This window comes from Chrysemys picta, chromosome 16 (genome assembly GCF_011386835.1).
Source record: "Chrysemys picta bellii isolate R12L10 chromosome 16, ASM1138683v2, whole genome shotgun sequence".
In the NCBI taxonomy this organism is placed as follows: Eukaryota; Metazoa; Chordata; order Testudines; family Emydidae; genus Chrysemys; species Chrysemys picta.
Window position 1 is genome coordinate 3,664,750 of NC_088806.1, and position 16,865 is coordinate 3,681,614.

General features: G+C 53.2%; 1 pseudogene; it reads left to right on the forward strand.

The window, feature by feature from the left end:
* Nucleotides 1-16,561, forward strand: part of LOC101943181 (hydroperoxide isomerase ALOXE3-like) — a 29,832-nt pseudogene extending 13,271 nt beyond the window's left edge.
* The last annotated feature ends 304 nt before the right edge of the window (nt 16,562-16,865 follow it).

Consider the following 16,865-nt stretch of genomic DNA (forward strand, 5'->3'; position numbering starts at 1 on the left):
GTACACCCCCTCGACCTATCCATCCCCATTCACTCCCATCTATCCATCCCTATACACCCCCTCTATCTATCCTTCCCCTTACACAACCCTCTATCTATCAAACCCCATATATACTCCGCTATCTATCCATCCCTGTAACACACCTCTATCTTTGCATCCCCATGCTCCCCCTCCATCTATCCATCCATGTACACACCCTTCTATCCAACCCCATCCACCCCTCTATCCATTCCCATACACCCCGTCCATCTATCCAACCCTGTACACACACCCCTCTCTATCCATCCCCGTACACCTTTCTATCTATCCATGCCCATACACCCCCGCTATCTATCTATCCCGAACCCCCCGTCCATCTCCATACACCCCTTTAATCTATCTGTCCTCATACACACCCCTCTGTCTATCAATCCTCGTCTTCACCCCTGTATCTATCCAGGCATCCCCATACACCTGCTCTATCTAGCCATCCCTGTACACCCTCTATATCTATGCATTGTCATACGCACCCCTGTATCTATCCATCCCCGTCCACACCCCTCTGTGTATCCATCCCCATCCACCCTTCTGTAAATCAGTCCCTGTACACACCCCTGTATCTATCCATTCCCATCCACACCCACTCTATCTAGCCATTCCCATACTCACCCCTCTATATATCCTTCCCCATATACCCCCTCTATCTATCCATCTCTGCATACCGCATCTATCTATACATCCCCATAGAGCTCATCTCTCCATCCTTGTACACACCCCTCTGTCCATCCATCCACATACACATCCTTCAATCTATCCATACCCTTCCACACCCCTCTCTCTATCCATCCCCATACACATCCCTCTCTCTATCCATTCCCGTATACCCCCCTCAGTCGGTCAGCCTATCTATCCCCACACACCCCTGTCTCTCTCTCACATTCTGTATCTCCCCCAGGCCAGATGGTTTGGAACGATGCCGATTCCCCATTGCTGCAGGAGCAGCGGCAGGCTGAGCTGAAGCACCGTTGGAAGTGCTATGGGTGAGTGAGAGCCCGGTGGGGGTTCGGGGAGCTCCCCGGGGCTCAGGGCTGTGCGGGGTCCCAGGAATGGAGGGGATGGTAGGAACTGCAGGACACGTTGGCCCGGGACTGCAGCTGAGGGAATGTCGGGGCAGCAGCAGGCCAGGGCTAACATTCCCTGCAGTCTCTCCCTGCCCAGTTGGAAGGAGTTTGCCCCTGGACTGCCCCGGTGCCTGGACGTGGACAACATTAGTGAACTGGACTGTAACAACATGTACTCCTTCACCAAGAGCACCAACGTCCTGCTGCATGGGGTGAACGTGTGAGTGCTGCTTCCCGACAGCTCAGACCTGTTCCCAGCACCTGCCGCTAGACCTGCCCTTAGAAACTAACCCCAACCTTGTACACTAACCCTAACCCTGTACACAACCCTGTACACTAACCCTAACCCTGTACACTAACCTAGTCCTATACACAACCCTGTACATTAACCCTAACCTTGTACAGTAACACTCTTCAGTAACCCTATACACAACCCTGTACCGTAACCCTAGCCCTGTACACTAACCCAGCCCTAAACACAACCCTATAGACTAACCCTAACCCTGTACACAACCCTGTACAGTAACTAACGATATACACTAACCATAACCCTATATCACAACCCTACACAGCAACTCTAACCCTATACACTAACCATACCCCTATACAGAACTCTATACAGTAACCCTAACCCAATACACAACCCTACACTAACCATATCCCTATACAAAACACAATATAGTAACTCTAAGCCTGTGCATTATTCATAACCCTATACACAACCCTATACATTAACCCTAACTCTATACACTAACCCTACACATAACATATACCTGCCCCTGGTAATTTCCATTACATGTATCCAATGAAGTGAGCATTCACCCATGAAAGCTTATGCTCCGATACATCTGTTAGTCTTAAAGGTGCCACAGGACTCTCTGTTGCTTTTAACCCTACACAGTAACCTTAACCCTTCATCAAGACCCCCCCCTTCCTCGAGCATGTGACTGCCGGCCCCCACAGCCCAGGTCATTCCCAGAGACTAAACCCAAACCCTAGCCTTAACCCTAACCCTAATCCTAACCCTGTACTCTCTTTTCCCTAATCCTACCCTAACCCATATACCATACTCTTTCTTTCACTCTGCCTATGCCTTATAGTCCTTCCTTAGCCCAAACCCTACCATGTAGCCTAGCGCCTTCCATAACCTTAATTCTGACCCTTCTCTGGGGGGAAGAAAGGGGGGCCCTATTTGTTATTCTCAGGGGGAGAAAGGGCCATCTCCATCCCAAGCCCTCCCAGAGGCTCTCACATGTCTCTCTGCCCCCCTCCCCCCAGGAAGGTGGAGCTGCAGCTGAAGGGTTTCCTGAACTGCACCAACTCCTGGGTGAAACTGGATGACATCAACAAGCTTTTCTACTTCAACAAGACCCCAATCACAGGTGGGTGAACCCCCACTCCAAGCCCCGCTTGCCTAGGCCCACAGGAGCCCCCACGCACAGAGCAGGGTGATTGGGATGGGTGTGACCCAAGCACCTAGACACCCCAACGCTGCTTGTGCCAGGCACTGCCCACCACACTCCAGGACCCCTTGTGCCAGGCACTTCCCAGACATCCCCCCCCCATCAGGGACCCCCTTGTCTCAAGTGCTGCCTAGACCCCCACTGAGATTGAGCCCTCATCATGCTGGACCATTAGCCCTGTTATCTAGCGGGGGAAGGCTGTGGCCCCGAGAGACACCACAAGCTGCCCCAGGTGCCTGGGGCAGGACTCGAACCCGGCTCCCCTGAGTCCCAGCCCGGTACATTAACCAGACAGCTGCCCTGCTCATGTCCCCCCAGAGTACGTGCAGGCACACTGGCGAGAGGACATGTTCTTTGGGTCCCAGTTCCTGAATGGGGTCCACCCGGTGGTGGTCCGGCGCTGCAGAGAGCTTCCCTTCAACTTCCCTGTCACACTGGCCGGCTCCCTGGGGGAGAGCACCAGCCTGCAGGACGAGCTGGAGGTAAGTGGGGCGCTGGGGATCCCCCTGGGGGGACTTGACGATGGTCTGAGCTATCGCTCCGGCTCCCTCCCCAGCATCGCTCCGAGCACAAGCAGCCATGTGTCAGAGGTATCCAGTGGGCCCAACTCCACAGCCAGTGGTTGCGCTTGCACTGGCCACTTGGCTCCAGGGGCTAGTCCCAGGGCACTGCTGTGAGGAAGCTCACAGTGCTGGGAGAGGCACTGCTATGTGGAAGCTCACAGTGCTGGGCGATGCACTGCTGCAGGGAACCTCGCAGTGCTGTGAGACGTGTGGCAAAGTACCTCCTTCTCCTCAGCAGGCTCAGTCCTTTTTAGCCTTGGAGACCGAGGCTTGGGCAAAGCAAAACCCTGTAGGTAGCACAGGGGCTGGCTATTCCTTCCCTCAGTCAGTCCCTTGTGCTTGTTTGTCTTCCCTTCTGGGGATAAAGTATGGCCTTCCTTGCTAGAAGGGTTCAGAGCCTTGCTGCTCCTACCTTACTGGCAGCTTCCCTGTTTCTCTCAGGCCTGGTCTACACTATGGGTTTAGGTTGACTTTAGCAGCGTTAAACCGAATTAAGCCTGGACACGTCCACACAACGAAGCCCTTTCTTTCAATTTAAAGGGTCCTTTAAACCGGTTTCTTTACACCACCTCCGACGAGGGGATTAGCGATAAAATCGGCCTTTGCGGGTCGGAATTGGGGTAGCGTGGACGGAATTTGACGTTATTGGCCTCCGGGAGCTATCCCACAGTGCTTCATTGTGACCGCTCTGGACAGCACTCTCAACTCAGATGCACTGACCAGGTAGACAGGAAAAGACCCGCAAAGGTTTGAATTTCATTTCCTGTTTGCCCAGCGTGGAGAGCACAGGTGACCACGCAGAGCTCATCAGCACAGGTAACCGTGATGGAGTCCTCCCAGGATCGCAAAAGAGCTCCAGCATGGACCGAACGGGAGGTACGAGATCTGCTCACCATATGGGGAGATGAAGCAGTGATAGCTGAACTCCGTAGCAGTAAAAGAAATGGAAAAGTATTAGAAAAGATCTCCAAGGCCATGAAGGACCGAGGCCATAACAGGGACACACAGCAGTGCCGCGTGAAAATTAAGGAGCTACGGCAAGCTTACCACAAAGCCAGAGAAGCAAACGGAAGGTCCGGGGCAGAGCCGCAAACTTGCCGCTACTACGCGGAGCTGCATGCGATCCTAGGGGGTGCAGCCACCACTACCCCAACCGTGTGCTATGACTCTCTCACTGGAGAAACACACAGGGAAGACGGTTTGGGGAACGAGGAAGATGACGATGGAGGTACTGTAGGTAGCTCACAGCAGCAAGGAAGCGGAGAAACCGGTTTCCCCAACAGCCAGGATATGTTTGTGACCCTGGACCTGGAACCAGTAACCCCCGAACTCACCGAAGACCCTCAGGGCACACAGGAGACCTCTGGTGAGTGTAACTTTGTAAATATTTGTAAACATTACAAAAAAAAGCAAGCGTGTTTAATGATTACTTTGCCCTGGCAATCGCGGCCAGTACATCTACTGGAAAAGTCTGTTAACGTGTATGGGGATGGAGCGGAAATCCTCCAGGGACATATCTAGAAAGCTCTCCTGGTTGAAATGGGGTGATTTTATTAAGGGGACATTCAGAGGCGCCCGTTCCTGCTCTTCTGACCAGAAATGTTCCCCGCTGTTAACCACGCGGTGGGGGGAGGGGTGAAGTGATCATCCCAGAGAATCATGTGTGTGTGTGTGTGTGGGGGGGGTGGTTTACTTGTGTTTGTGCCGCATGTTAACCGGGAAACCGCAGCCCCCTCCTTTTACATTGAAACCCCATTTTAAATGGACAACCGAATTCATCCTTGATATGGGAAATGCGCTGCTGTTTGCAACCTTTCCCGCATGTTAAGAAGGTTAAAAAAGCCAAAACACTGTGGCCTACGATGGCTGCCTGCAAGCCGAAATATGAGACCTTGTAATGAAAGAGTGTACCCATTGTTCTCTAAAATGTCTTTTTTAACCACCTCTCCCTTCTCCTCCACCAGCTGCAAATGTTTCTCCTTCGCAGAGGCTAGTGAACATTAGAAAGAGAAAACGTAGGACGAGGGACGAGATGTTCACGGAGCTGCAGATGTCCTCCCACGTTGATAGAGCACAGCAGAATGCGTGGAGGCAGTCAATGTCGGAGATGAGAAAAGGCCAATATGAACGAGAGGAGAGGTGGCGGGCTGAATCGCGGGATGAACAGAGCAAGTGGCGGGCTGAAGACGATAGGTGGCGTCAGCTTGCAGACAGACGGCAAGAGGCAATGCTCCATCTGCTGGAGCATCAAACTGAGATGCTCGAGCGTATGGTTGAGTTGCAGGAAAGGCAGCAGGAGCAGAGACCGCCGCTACAGCCCCTGTGTAACCAACAGCCCTCCTCCCCAAGTTCCATAGCCTCCTCACCAAGACGCCCAAGAACACGGTGGGGGGGCCTCCGTCCACCCAGTCACTCCACCCCAGATGATCGCCCAAGCATCAGAAGGCTGGCCTTCAATAAGACTTAAAGTTTTAAAATGCAGTGTGTCCTTTTCCATCCCTCCTCCCCCACCCATCCCAGGCTACCTTGGCAATTATCCCCCTACTTCCGTGAGGAACTAATAAAGAATGCATGAATGTGAAAAAACAACGACTTTATTGCCTCTGCAAGCGGGAGGGGAGGGAGGGTGGGGTGGGGTGGTTGGTTTACAGGGAAGTAGAGTGAACTGGGTCGGGGGGGGTGTTTGGAGGGTTCATCAAGGAGAAACAAACAGAAGTTTCACACAGTAGCCTGGCCAGTCACAAAACTCGTTTTCAAAGCTTCTCTGATGCGCACCGCGCCCTGCTGTGCTCCTCTAACCGCCCTGGTGTCTGGCTGCGCGTAATCAGCGCCCAGGCGAGTTGCCTCAACCTCCCACCCCGCCATAAAGGTCTCCCCCTTACTCTCACAGTTATTGTGGAGCGCACAGCAAGCAGCAATAACAATGGGGATATTCTTTTCGCTGAGGTCTGAGCGAGTCAGTAAGCTGCGCCAGCGCGCTTTTAAACGTTCAAATGCACATTCCACCACCATTCGGCACTTGCTCAGCCTGTAGTTGAACAGGTCCTGACTCCTGTCCAGGCTGCCTGTGTACGGCTTCATGAGCCATGGCATTAAGGGGTAGGCTGGGTCCCCAAGGATCACGATAGGCATTTCAACATCACCAATGGTCACTTTCTGGTCCGGGAAGAAAGTCCCTTCCTCCAGCTTTCGAAACAGAGCAGAGTTCCTGAAGACGCGAGCATCATGTACCTTTCCCGGCCATCCCACGTTGATGTTGGTGAAACGTCCCTTGTGATCCACCAGGGCTTGGTGCTCCGGTGACAAGATAGGGATATGGGTTCCGTCTATGGCCCCGCCACAGTTTGGGAATCCCATTTCAGCAAAACCATCCACTATTGACTGCACGTTGCCCAGAGTCACTACCCTTGCTATCACCAGGTCTTTCATTGCCCTGGCAAATTGGATCACAGCAGCCCCCACCGTAGATTTGCCCACTCCAAATTGATTCCCGACTGACCGGTAGCTGTCTGGCGTTGCAAGCTTCCACAGGGCTATCGCCACTCGCTTCTCAACTGTGAGGGCTGCTCTCATCTTGGTGTCCTGGCGTTTCAGGGCAGGGGAAAGCAAGTCACAAAGTTCCATGAAAGTGCCCTTACGCATGCATAAGTTTCGCAGCCACTGGAATCGTCCCATACCTGCAGCACGATGCGGTCCCACCAGTCTGTGCTTGTTTCCCGGGCCCAGAATCGGCGTTCCACGGCATGAACCTGCCCCAGTGACACCATGATTTCCACATTGCTGGGGCCTGTGCCTTGTGAGAGGTCTATGTCCATGTCAATTTCCTCATCACTCTCGTCGCCGCGCTGCAATCGCCTCCTCGCCTGGTCCGGGTTTCGCCTTGGCATGTCCTGGCTCTGCATATACTCCAGGACAATGTGCGTGGTGTTCATAGTGCTCATAATTGCCGCGGTGATCTGAGCGGGCTCCATGATCCCAGTGCTAGCTATGGCGCCTGGTCAGAAAAAAGGCGCGAAAGTAGTATCTGATGGACCAGGAGAAGGAGGGAGGGCCGAGTGACGACATGGCGTACAGGCACAGGGAATTAAAATCAAGAACGGTGGCTGTGCATCAGGGAGAAACACAAACAACTGTCACACAGAATGGTCCCCACCAAAGATTAAACTGAAAACCCTGGGTTTAGCAGGCCGTTGATTTGACGGAGGGAGGGGGAAGCAAATGAATACAGAGCAAATCTATTTTTTACATCTTAAGACGACGGTGCAGCGTGACTGATAGCCCTCGGCATCTTTCTGGGTGCTTGGCAGCAAATACGGGGCGGTGTATGACGATGGTCTTCAGGCCTATTGCACAATCGGCTGCTCAGGAAAGACTCTGCTAACGTACGATGACCCGACTTGTAATAGGACGGCTAACAGTCGTAATACACCATTTACTGCCAAAAGGCAAGCCCCACGGCTGCCAGCACCCAGATCGCCGATGAAGGCTACCAGTCTACTGCACCGTCTACCGCCAAAAGGCAGTTAGCAGCTGCTGCTGTGTAGCAATGCAGTCCCACGTCTGCCGGCACCCAGAGGACATATGGTGACGGTGAGCTCAGCTGAGCTGAGCGGGCTCCATGTTGTCTGCACAGGTAACCCAGGTAAAAAGGCGCGAATCTATTGTCTGCCGTTGCTGGGATGGGGGAGGGAGGGGCCTGACAACATGTACCCAGAACCGCCTGCGACACTGTTTTGCATCATCCGGGCATTGGGATCTCAACCCAGAATTCAAAGGGGCGGCGGAGACTGCGGGAACTGTGGGATAGCTGTGGGATAGCTACCCATAGTGCAATGCTCCGGAAGTCGACGCTAGCCTTGTACTGTGGACGCGGTCTGCCGACTAGAGCACCTAGAGCATTTTATTGTGTGGACACACACAATCGGCTGTATACAACCGATTTCAATAAAACCGGCTTCTATAAATTCGAACTAATTTCATAGTGTAGACATACCCTCACTCTCTCTCTCCTCCCCCTTCCATGCTGGGGAGGGTTTAAAAAGGTCCCAAGCAGTTGGAGCCAGCTGAACCTAATTAGTTCCCTAGTGACCCCTTGCCCAGCTGAACCTTATTTCCCCATGGTTCTCTCTCTTCAGTGGCTTGGGAGAGGCCTTTTTAACCCCCTGGGACTGGTTACTACCCCCACCCTTGTAGCTGTTCATCCTGGGTTTGCCACATAGGGCACTGCTGTAGGGAAGCTCACAGCACTGGCATCCCAGCTTTCCCCCACACCCTAGGGTCCCCGCTCTGCACCCCCAGATGCACTGGCCCCCGCCAGCCCCTGCACTCTGCTCTCCCTGTGCCTTCGAGGGGGAGGGATAGCTCAGTGGTTTAAGCATTGGCCTGCTGAACCCAGGGTTTTGAGTTCAATCCTTGAGGGGGCCATTTGTCTCTTCCCCTCCAGCTGCTGCTGCCCCACACCCGCTACATGCTGCACATCAACATCCTGGCAAGGACCCAGCTACTCGGACATGGAGGGATCATCGAAAGAGTGAGAGGATGCCATTGTCAGGGCATTGGACCCTGCTCCCCTCTCAGAGCTGGGGTGAGAACCCAGGAATCCTGGCTCCCAGTCCCCTCTTCTCTAACTATTAGACCCCACTTGCCTCCCATAGCTGGGGACAGAACCCAGGAATCCTGGCTCCCTGCTCCCCCAGCTCTAACCACTAGACACCACTCCCTTTCCAGAGCCACGTACTGTCAACCGAGGTACTGGCCTCACCTGGAACCCCTGAAGCTCTCTTTCTGGATTGTTTCACCATGAAAACCAAATCGGGAACCTCCTGGAGAGCAAATCCTTCAGGCCAGCCTCCATCTCAGTTAGTCCTGATGTTTGCACTGTATGGCTCTGCGGATGCAGCCTCTGCTTTCAGCTCCTCGGTACTGTTAGCAATTAACTTTGAGAACTCCTGGAGGACGGGTGAGGTCCCGGCGGGCTGGAGAAGGGCAAACACGGCATCTGTCTTTGAAAGGAAGAACAAAGAGGACCCAGAGAATTATAAACCAGTCAGTCTAACTGGAAGATACTGGAACAAATTATTAAACAATCAATATGTACCCAGAGGATCATAGGGTTAGAAGGAATGGCCCACATGGATTTGTCAAGAACAAACCATGCCAAACCAACCTAATTTCCTTCTTGGACAGCATTGCTCGCCTAGTGGCTGGGGAGAAGCAGTAGATGTGATTCATAGATTCTAGGACTGGAAGGGACCTCGAGAGGTCATGGAGTCCAGTCCCCTGCCCTCATGGCAGGACCAAATACTGTCTAGACCATCCCTGATAGACATTTATCTAACCTACTCTTAAATATCTCCAGTGATGGAGATTCCACAACCTCCCTAGGCAGTTTATTCCAGTGTTTAACCACCCTGACAGTTAGGAACTTTTTAGGTGATATATTGTGATTTTAATTTTTTGACACATCCCACGTGCAAACGAGGGAAATTTGGGCTGGATGGAATTACTATGGGTGGTTGAAAGACTAGGTGCCAAGAGTGGTTCTCAATGCTCCGCTGTCAAATAGGGAGGGCGAATCTAGTGAGGGTCCCACAAGAGGTCAGGCCTGGTTCGGCACTATTCAATATTGTCATAAATGACTTGGATAACGGAGTGGAGAGTTTGTTGATCAACTTTATGCTGACACCAATCCAGGAGGGATTGCAAGTACTTCAACGGGCAGGATTAGAATTCAAATTAACTATGACAGCTCAGAAAATTGGGCTGAAATTGACAAGCTGAAATTCAATGAAGACAAGTGCAAAGTGCGCCACTGAGGAAGGAAAAATCGAATGCCCACCTGCACAGGGGGACATAACTGGCTGCTGGGGGGTTGTACTGCTCAGAAGAATCTGGGAGTTACAGTTGAATATAAAACAACAATGGAACATAAGACAACAATGCTACGTAGCTGGGAAAATGGCTAATATCATTCTAGACTGTATTAATGGGAGTGTCGTGTGTAAAACCCAGGAGGTCATTGTCTGGCCCTGGTGAGACCTCAACTGGAGAATGGGGGGTGGGAGGGGTGTCACACTTTAGGAAAGATGAGACCAAATTGGAGAGAATCCAGAAAAGAGCAACAAACATGATAAAAGGTTTAGAACCCCGATCTATGAGGCCAGGTTAAAAAAAAACTGGGCAGATTTAGTCCTGAGAGAAGAAGACCGGGGGGGGCGGGGGGACCTGATAGTCTTCAAATATGTTGAGGACTGTTACAAAGAGGATGGTGATCAATTGTTCTCTGGTCCTGCTGTAGGCAGGACAAGAAGTAATGGGCTTAATCTGCAACAAGGGAGATTTATGTTAGATATTAGGAAAAGCTCTCTCTCTCTCTAAAGATAGTTAACTCTGGAGGAAGCATAGGAATTTTGGAATCTCCAACATTGGAGGTTTCTAAGAACTGATTGGACAAATACCGGGTGTTGCGAGTGATCAGTCATTTTTGGAGTACAACACAAAGTGAAATATTGGGGAGGTACATTTGTCACAGGGCGTATTGTCTGTCGTTCGGTTGCCCTGAAATAGATCTCAGCGGTATTTCATTCTAACCTGCCCCCCAGCCCGGTGGCTCAGAGGTTGAAGGCTCTGTCTCTGGTCCCTTCCCAGGGCATAGGCTCGGGACTTGAGGGGACCAAGGCGTTGATGGTCAAGGGCATGTCCGGCCTGACTTATGCCTCTCTCTGCTTCCCTGATGACATCCAAGAGCGTGGGGTTGACTGCATCCCCAATTACTACTACAGGGATGATGGGCTGAAGATCTGGTCAGCCATTGAGAGGTAAGGAGCAGGAGCTGGGGCAGAGGGTTGCGAAGAAGCAGATGGGATGTGAAAAATTCCCAACATCTCAGAGTTGCTTGGAAAAATGGCTTTCCTGCCACGTAAACAATTCTGAGTTTAAAAAAATGGAATTCCCCAAAGGCACACACCGCCCCCCCACACCCAGCTAGATTTCATGAATGCTCCTTGAGCCACTCATGAATCACACAGAGAAGGGCACCAGCCAATTCTCGCCAGTCTTGCAAACCAGAACTATACCATCTTGCCCTGGTCAGAAGCCTGGCTAGTTTCAGTCCGCCCCTCCCTCAATGTGGAGAGGACATGCACCAGTCTTTGTATCTGAGCTGAGATTTCCTGAGCATTTCAACCAAACCAAATTGTTTTAGGTAAAATATAAAACAGGTTTATTAACTACAAAGAAAGATCTAGATTTTTTTATGGATTATATGTGGTAGGCATAAGAAGTTAGAAACAGTTACCAAAGAAAATAAAAGGTAAGCGCACTGTCTGAATCTTAAACTTTATTACACTAGGCACATTTAGATCAAACAATTTTCTCATCCCACTGGATGTTACAGTTCTTAATACACAGGCTTCTCCCTGAAGCCTGGGACCCAGTCTCCTCAGTTAAAGTTTTCATCTTCTCCACATTCTTGTTGCTTCCAGCGTACGTGAGGGAGGAGAGAGGCCAAGGAATGATGCCACTGTCCCTTATTTTATACCCTCAGTCCATGTGCCTAGAAGAGACTTGCCCAGACATGTTCTGGTGGGCTTTGCTGAGTCACTGGGTTGAGCAATCCCCTTGGTGGGTCTTGTGCAACTGAGTCAGAGAGTGGATCAGTCCCCATTGTGTGGTGCTTGGGCAGCCCTCATTGAAGTGTAAATCACTTGATTACAATTCCTCTGTTTATTAATGGTCTGTGAACACCCTCCTGGGTGGGGTGAGGGAAAGTTCTTTGAATGTCACTAGCAAATTTATAGCATATTTCAGTAACAAACACCCAGCAAAATCTCATAACTTCATACACACTAATGATACACATCTTTGGAAAGAATAACTGGTTTCAGCAGATCATGACCTTTCTTATGATATCTTACATGACAGGCTTTGTATGAAATATCACAACTACATATGAATGACGCATATGGGTTTTACAGGCAGCTATTTTGAAGTACAGTGTGTCACAGATTCTATGCTTAATACCTGGAGGTTCCCTGGTAACAAGCCGGCGTGGTGCCACCAGGCAGATTTGGGCACTAAAAAATTAACCCTACAACAATGGAAAAGTCAACCACCACCAAATATTGATGCCTGGCTTGGTGATCTGGCTGATCACACAGCTAACGAATGGCTGGCATTCCGGAGAAAGGGAATGCATGAAAAATTCAAAGCAATTTGGGACTTATTAGAGGTCTATGATCAATGTAGACAGTGAAGATAGATATGTCACATCCTTTATCCTAACCCCCGTAAATTACTTCCACAAGAGCAAGTCCAATTTGAAATGAAAAGTTCAACTCTGCCATAGACAAGATCCAGGATCACTTGGAGGTCAGGCCAGAGGCTTAGCCACCAGGCCATGCTTCCACAGCTAGGAAAGGGTGAAGTGGAGGGAACACTAGGTACAGGCAAGCATGCGTGGTACCACTGGGCTGTTTGCAGTCGCTGGCCGACTGATGCTGGCGCACTGGGGAGCAATGACCCACCAAGATGAAACATCTCTGCTGTTTCCAGCTTCATCTCCGGCATCGTCAAACACTATTCTCACAGCGACATCCATGTCCTGGTCGACTGCGAGCTGCAGGCCTGGGCAGACGAGATCTTCCATGAAGGCTTCCTGGGGAACGAAGCGTCCGGTAGGGGCCATGTGAACCCAGAGCTCTGCAGCCACCAGTCACCGGGCTCCATGCAGGGGTGGCTGGGAGACATCTCCAGACTGCATGTCTCAGGAGGCCGAATGACTACCAGCCAGATCCTGGCTGGTGTCAATGGGTGTCTCTCCCTTGGAGTCAATGGGGTCAGATCCCAGCTAGTGTCAATGGGCATCTCTCCATTGGAATCAATCGGGGCAGATCCCAGCTCATATCAAGTGGCCCTACAGGCAGGGGTCACGACCCCTGGATGGGGAGCAAGGTCTCCGACCCCATAGGGACAGGGTGGCCTGGGTCATGGTGATGGGATGGGGCCATGGGGTGACTGGGAACATCCCCACCGTGGGAACGGGCAGGGCGGGGAGCTGGCGTGTGGTGGAGCTGAAGCCTGGAGCAGGGGAATGATTGAGGGGAGGATCCTGCAAAGGGAGGCATCAAACCTGGCTCAAGTGGTCCCAGCCCCAAGGCCACGGAGAGGGCCACAGCTGGGCCGGGTCAGTCATGCCCATTCTCCATCCCGCAGGCTTTCCCTCATCCCTGCAAAGCATCCCCAAGCTCATCAAGTACCTCACCATGTGGATCTATTGCTGCTTGGCCCAGTACGCCACCCTCAATAACGGGCAGGTAGGTGCTTGGGGCCCCATTCCCTGCCCCCGACGGGGCCCTGGTGTCCAGCCACTGACACCCCCACTCTGACCCCACAGCACCCTGGGGTCCAGCCACCGACATCCCCGCACCCGACATGGGGCCCTATATACTTCCCCTCTTCCACTCTCTGAGTGCTCCCTGGCCCTCCTGTATCACAGCAGACACAGAAGATAGATATGTCACATCCCCTCCTCTGCCTTTATCCTAACCCCCGTTACTTACTTTGTGTGGTAGATTCGTTGGCTTTGGAAAAATGAATGAAAACTGGTAAATACGCAAAAATGGAGAGGAAAAGTCAAACTTTTGGGAATTTTGCCCAAAACCAAATAACTGGAAAAGGTCTCATTTGGGGTGAATGGAAAACACTTGTTTTTCAGTCAAGCCAAGACATTTTGTGTCAATGGCAACTCTTGTTTAATGTATTAACTTCCACAAGAGCAAATCCAATTTGAAATGAAAAGTTCAACTCTGCCGTAGACGAGATCCAGGATCACCTGGAGTTCAGGCCAGCGGCTTAGCCACCAGGCCATGCTCCCACAGCTAGGAAAGAGCGAAGTGGAGGGGACGCTAGGTACCGGCAAGGGTACATGGTAGCATTGGGCTGTTTGCAGACGCTGGCTGAGTGACGCTGGTGCACTGGGGAGCGATGAGGCCTTCATTGACCCACCAAGATGACACATCTCTGCTGTTTCCAGCTTCGTCTCTGGTATCGTCAGACACTATTACTGCAGCGACGCCCACGTCCTGGCCGACTACGAGCTGCAGGCCTGGGCAGACGAGATCTTCCGTGAAGGCTTCCTGGGGAACGAGGTGTCCGGTAGGGGCCATGTAAACCCAGAGCTCTGCAGCTACTGGTCACTGGGCTCCATGTGGGGCTGGCTGGGGAGCATCTCTGGACTGCGTGTCTGTCAGCCAGATCCCAGCTGGTGTCAATGGGCGTCTTGCCATTGCAGTCAATGGGGCAAGATCCCAGCTGGTGTCAATGGACGTCTCTCTATTGGAGTCAATTGGGGCAGACCCCAGCTCATATCAAGTGGCCCTGCAGGCAGGGATCACGACCCCCGGATGGGGAGCAAGGTGTCTGACCCCGCAGGGACAGGGTGGCCTGGGTCACGGTGGTGGGACGGGGCCATAGGGTGACTGGGAACGGACCTGCCGTGGGAACGGTCAGGGTGGGGAGCTGGTGCGGGGTAGAGCTGAGGCCCGGAGCAGGGCAGCAACTCACCGGGGGAGGCTCTGGCAGAGGGAAGCATCAAACCCGGCTCTGTGGGGTCCCAACCCAAGGCCATGGGGCAGGGCCGGGCTGGGTCAGTGATGCCCATTCTCCATCCCGCAGGCTTCCCCTCGTCCCTGCAGAGCATCCCCGAGCTCATCAAGTACTTGACCATGTGGATCTACTGCTGCTCGGCCCGGCACACCGCCCTCAACAATGGGCAAGTAGGTGCTCAGGGCCCCATTCCCTGCCACCTTCACCCTGCACCCTCCACATGGGGCCCTGGGGTCCAGCCACTGACACCCTCACCCTGTATTCCCCACACAGGGTCCTGGGGTCCAGCCACCAACATCCCCACCCTGCATTCCCCATACGGGGTCCTGGGATCCCACCACCAAAATCCCCACCCTGCCTCCCATGGTGCCCTGGAGTCCAGCCACCGACATCCCCGCCCTGACCCCCACACAGGGCCCTGGGGTACAGCCACCAACACTCACACCCTGCACCCCACCCCACTGACACCTCAATCCCCAGGATCCTGCTCTAGCATCCAATCCCCCACCAGGCACCCAACCCCAGTGAGACCCCGGACACATCAGGACCCTGCTCCAGTCCCCCAAGACCATCCCCCACTGTTGTGCTCAGCACCCCCAACCCCCACCTTGACTTTCCTAACTGTTGCCCATGGGTGAGACTTTGACCAAGCCCCAGGTGCCCAGTCTCTTGGCTGAGCCAGATCTTCCCTATGCTGGTGCTCCCTGGGTGGGGTGAGGAGGGGATCCCTGGCTGGGCTGGGGGGGACCCCCGGCTGGGCTAGGCCAGTCCCCAGATGCTCTGACTGTGGGGGTCTTTCTGGGCCGCAGTACAACCTTGGTGCCTGGATGCCCAACTTCCCGGCCACCATGAGGAACCCCCCCGCCCCAGGCCAAGGGCACCACCTCCCTGGAGAGCTACCTGGACACCATTCCAGAGGTCAACGGCACAAGCCACATCGTCCTCACCCTTTGGGTCCTCTGCTGAAAGCCGGTGGATTCGGTGAAGACATGGGAGCTAGGGAGCGCTGTGGGGCAGGCACCAGGGCGGGGGCAGCAAGGGGCACTCTCCCCTGGCTGGCAGGGTTGTTCCCAGGGCAGTGTTAGGGGATGCTGTGGGGCAGGGAGGGGCGCAGCAGGGGGCACTCTCCCCTGGCAGGCAGGGCTATCCCTTGGGCATCGCTAGGGGGCACTGTGGGGCAGGGAGCAGGGCAGGGGCTCAGCAGAGAGCCCTCTCCCCTGGCAAGCAGGGTTGGCCCCAGGGTTGCACTGGGAGGCACTGGGCTGCAGCTGGGGGTGTCTCTTTAATGAGCTGTTCAGTTGTGTTCTTCCCTCCCACCCACCCATTGTGGTAACCATAAAGGACCCGCTGACATTTCACCTGAGCCGGGGCATGAACCCAGGTGTCCCGGCCCAGCTGCACTTTGGGGAATTCCATTCAAACACCCATAAATTCCACTGTGTTGTTTCAACCAGCTGCAGGATTCTCCTTCCCTCCCTGGCCTGAACTCTTCCCAATGTTGCTACACAGCTGTTAAACACCTGCCCCATGCTCCAGGGCATCTGAGGGATCCATGTGTAACCACTGCCCTGCCCCAGAGGTGGTTACATCTCAGCCCCGGGTGATGGAGCCCTTCCGTGCTGTCCCTCACCGCTCTCAAGTTCCCTTGCAGAGATCCCTGGGCACATACCCTGACGAGCACTTCACGGAGGAGGAGCCCAAGTGGCTGATCACAGCCTTCCAGGGGCGCCTGGGCCAGATCTCCAAGGAGATCCAAGAGAGGAACAAGTCCCTGCCCATCCCCGACCACTACCTGGATCCCCACCAAATCGAGAACAGCACGTCCATCTGAGCCCGACCGGCGAGCCCCAGGGATGGGCCCCCTGCGGCCACTGGCTATGCTATCACTGCGATCTGGTCCCGGGAAGAATAAACCACAGCCTGAATGGCTGATTCTGGGATGTGATGTTACTGACAACCTGTGACCATATAGATCATTGTTGCAACCACTGTTATATAATTGCAGCAAATATTGTACAAAGGTTGTTGTGTAAGGTGTCTATGGAAAGGTTATGGTTTGCTGGTATGATTATGCTGTCTGTATGTGTCACGGAGTGTGGGGGGACACAAGGCCCCACACCCCTGGCTTCCTGCGA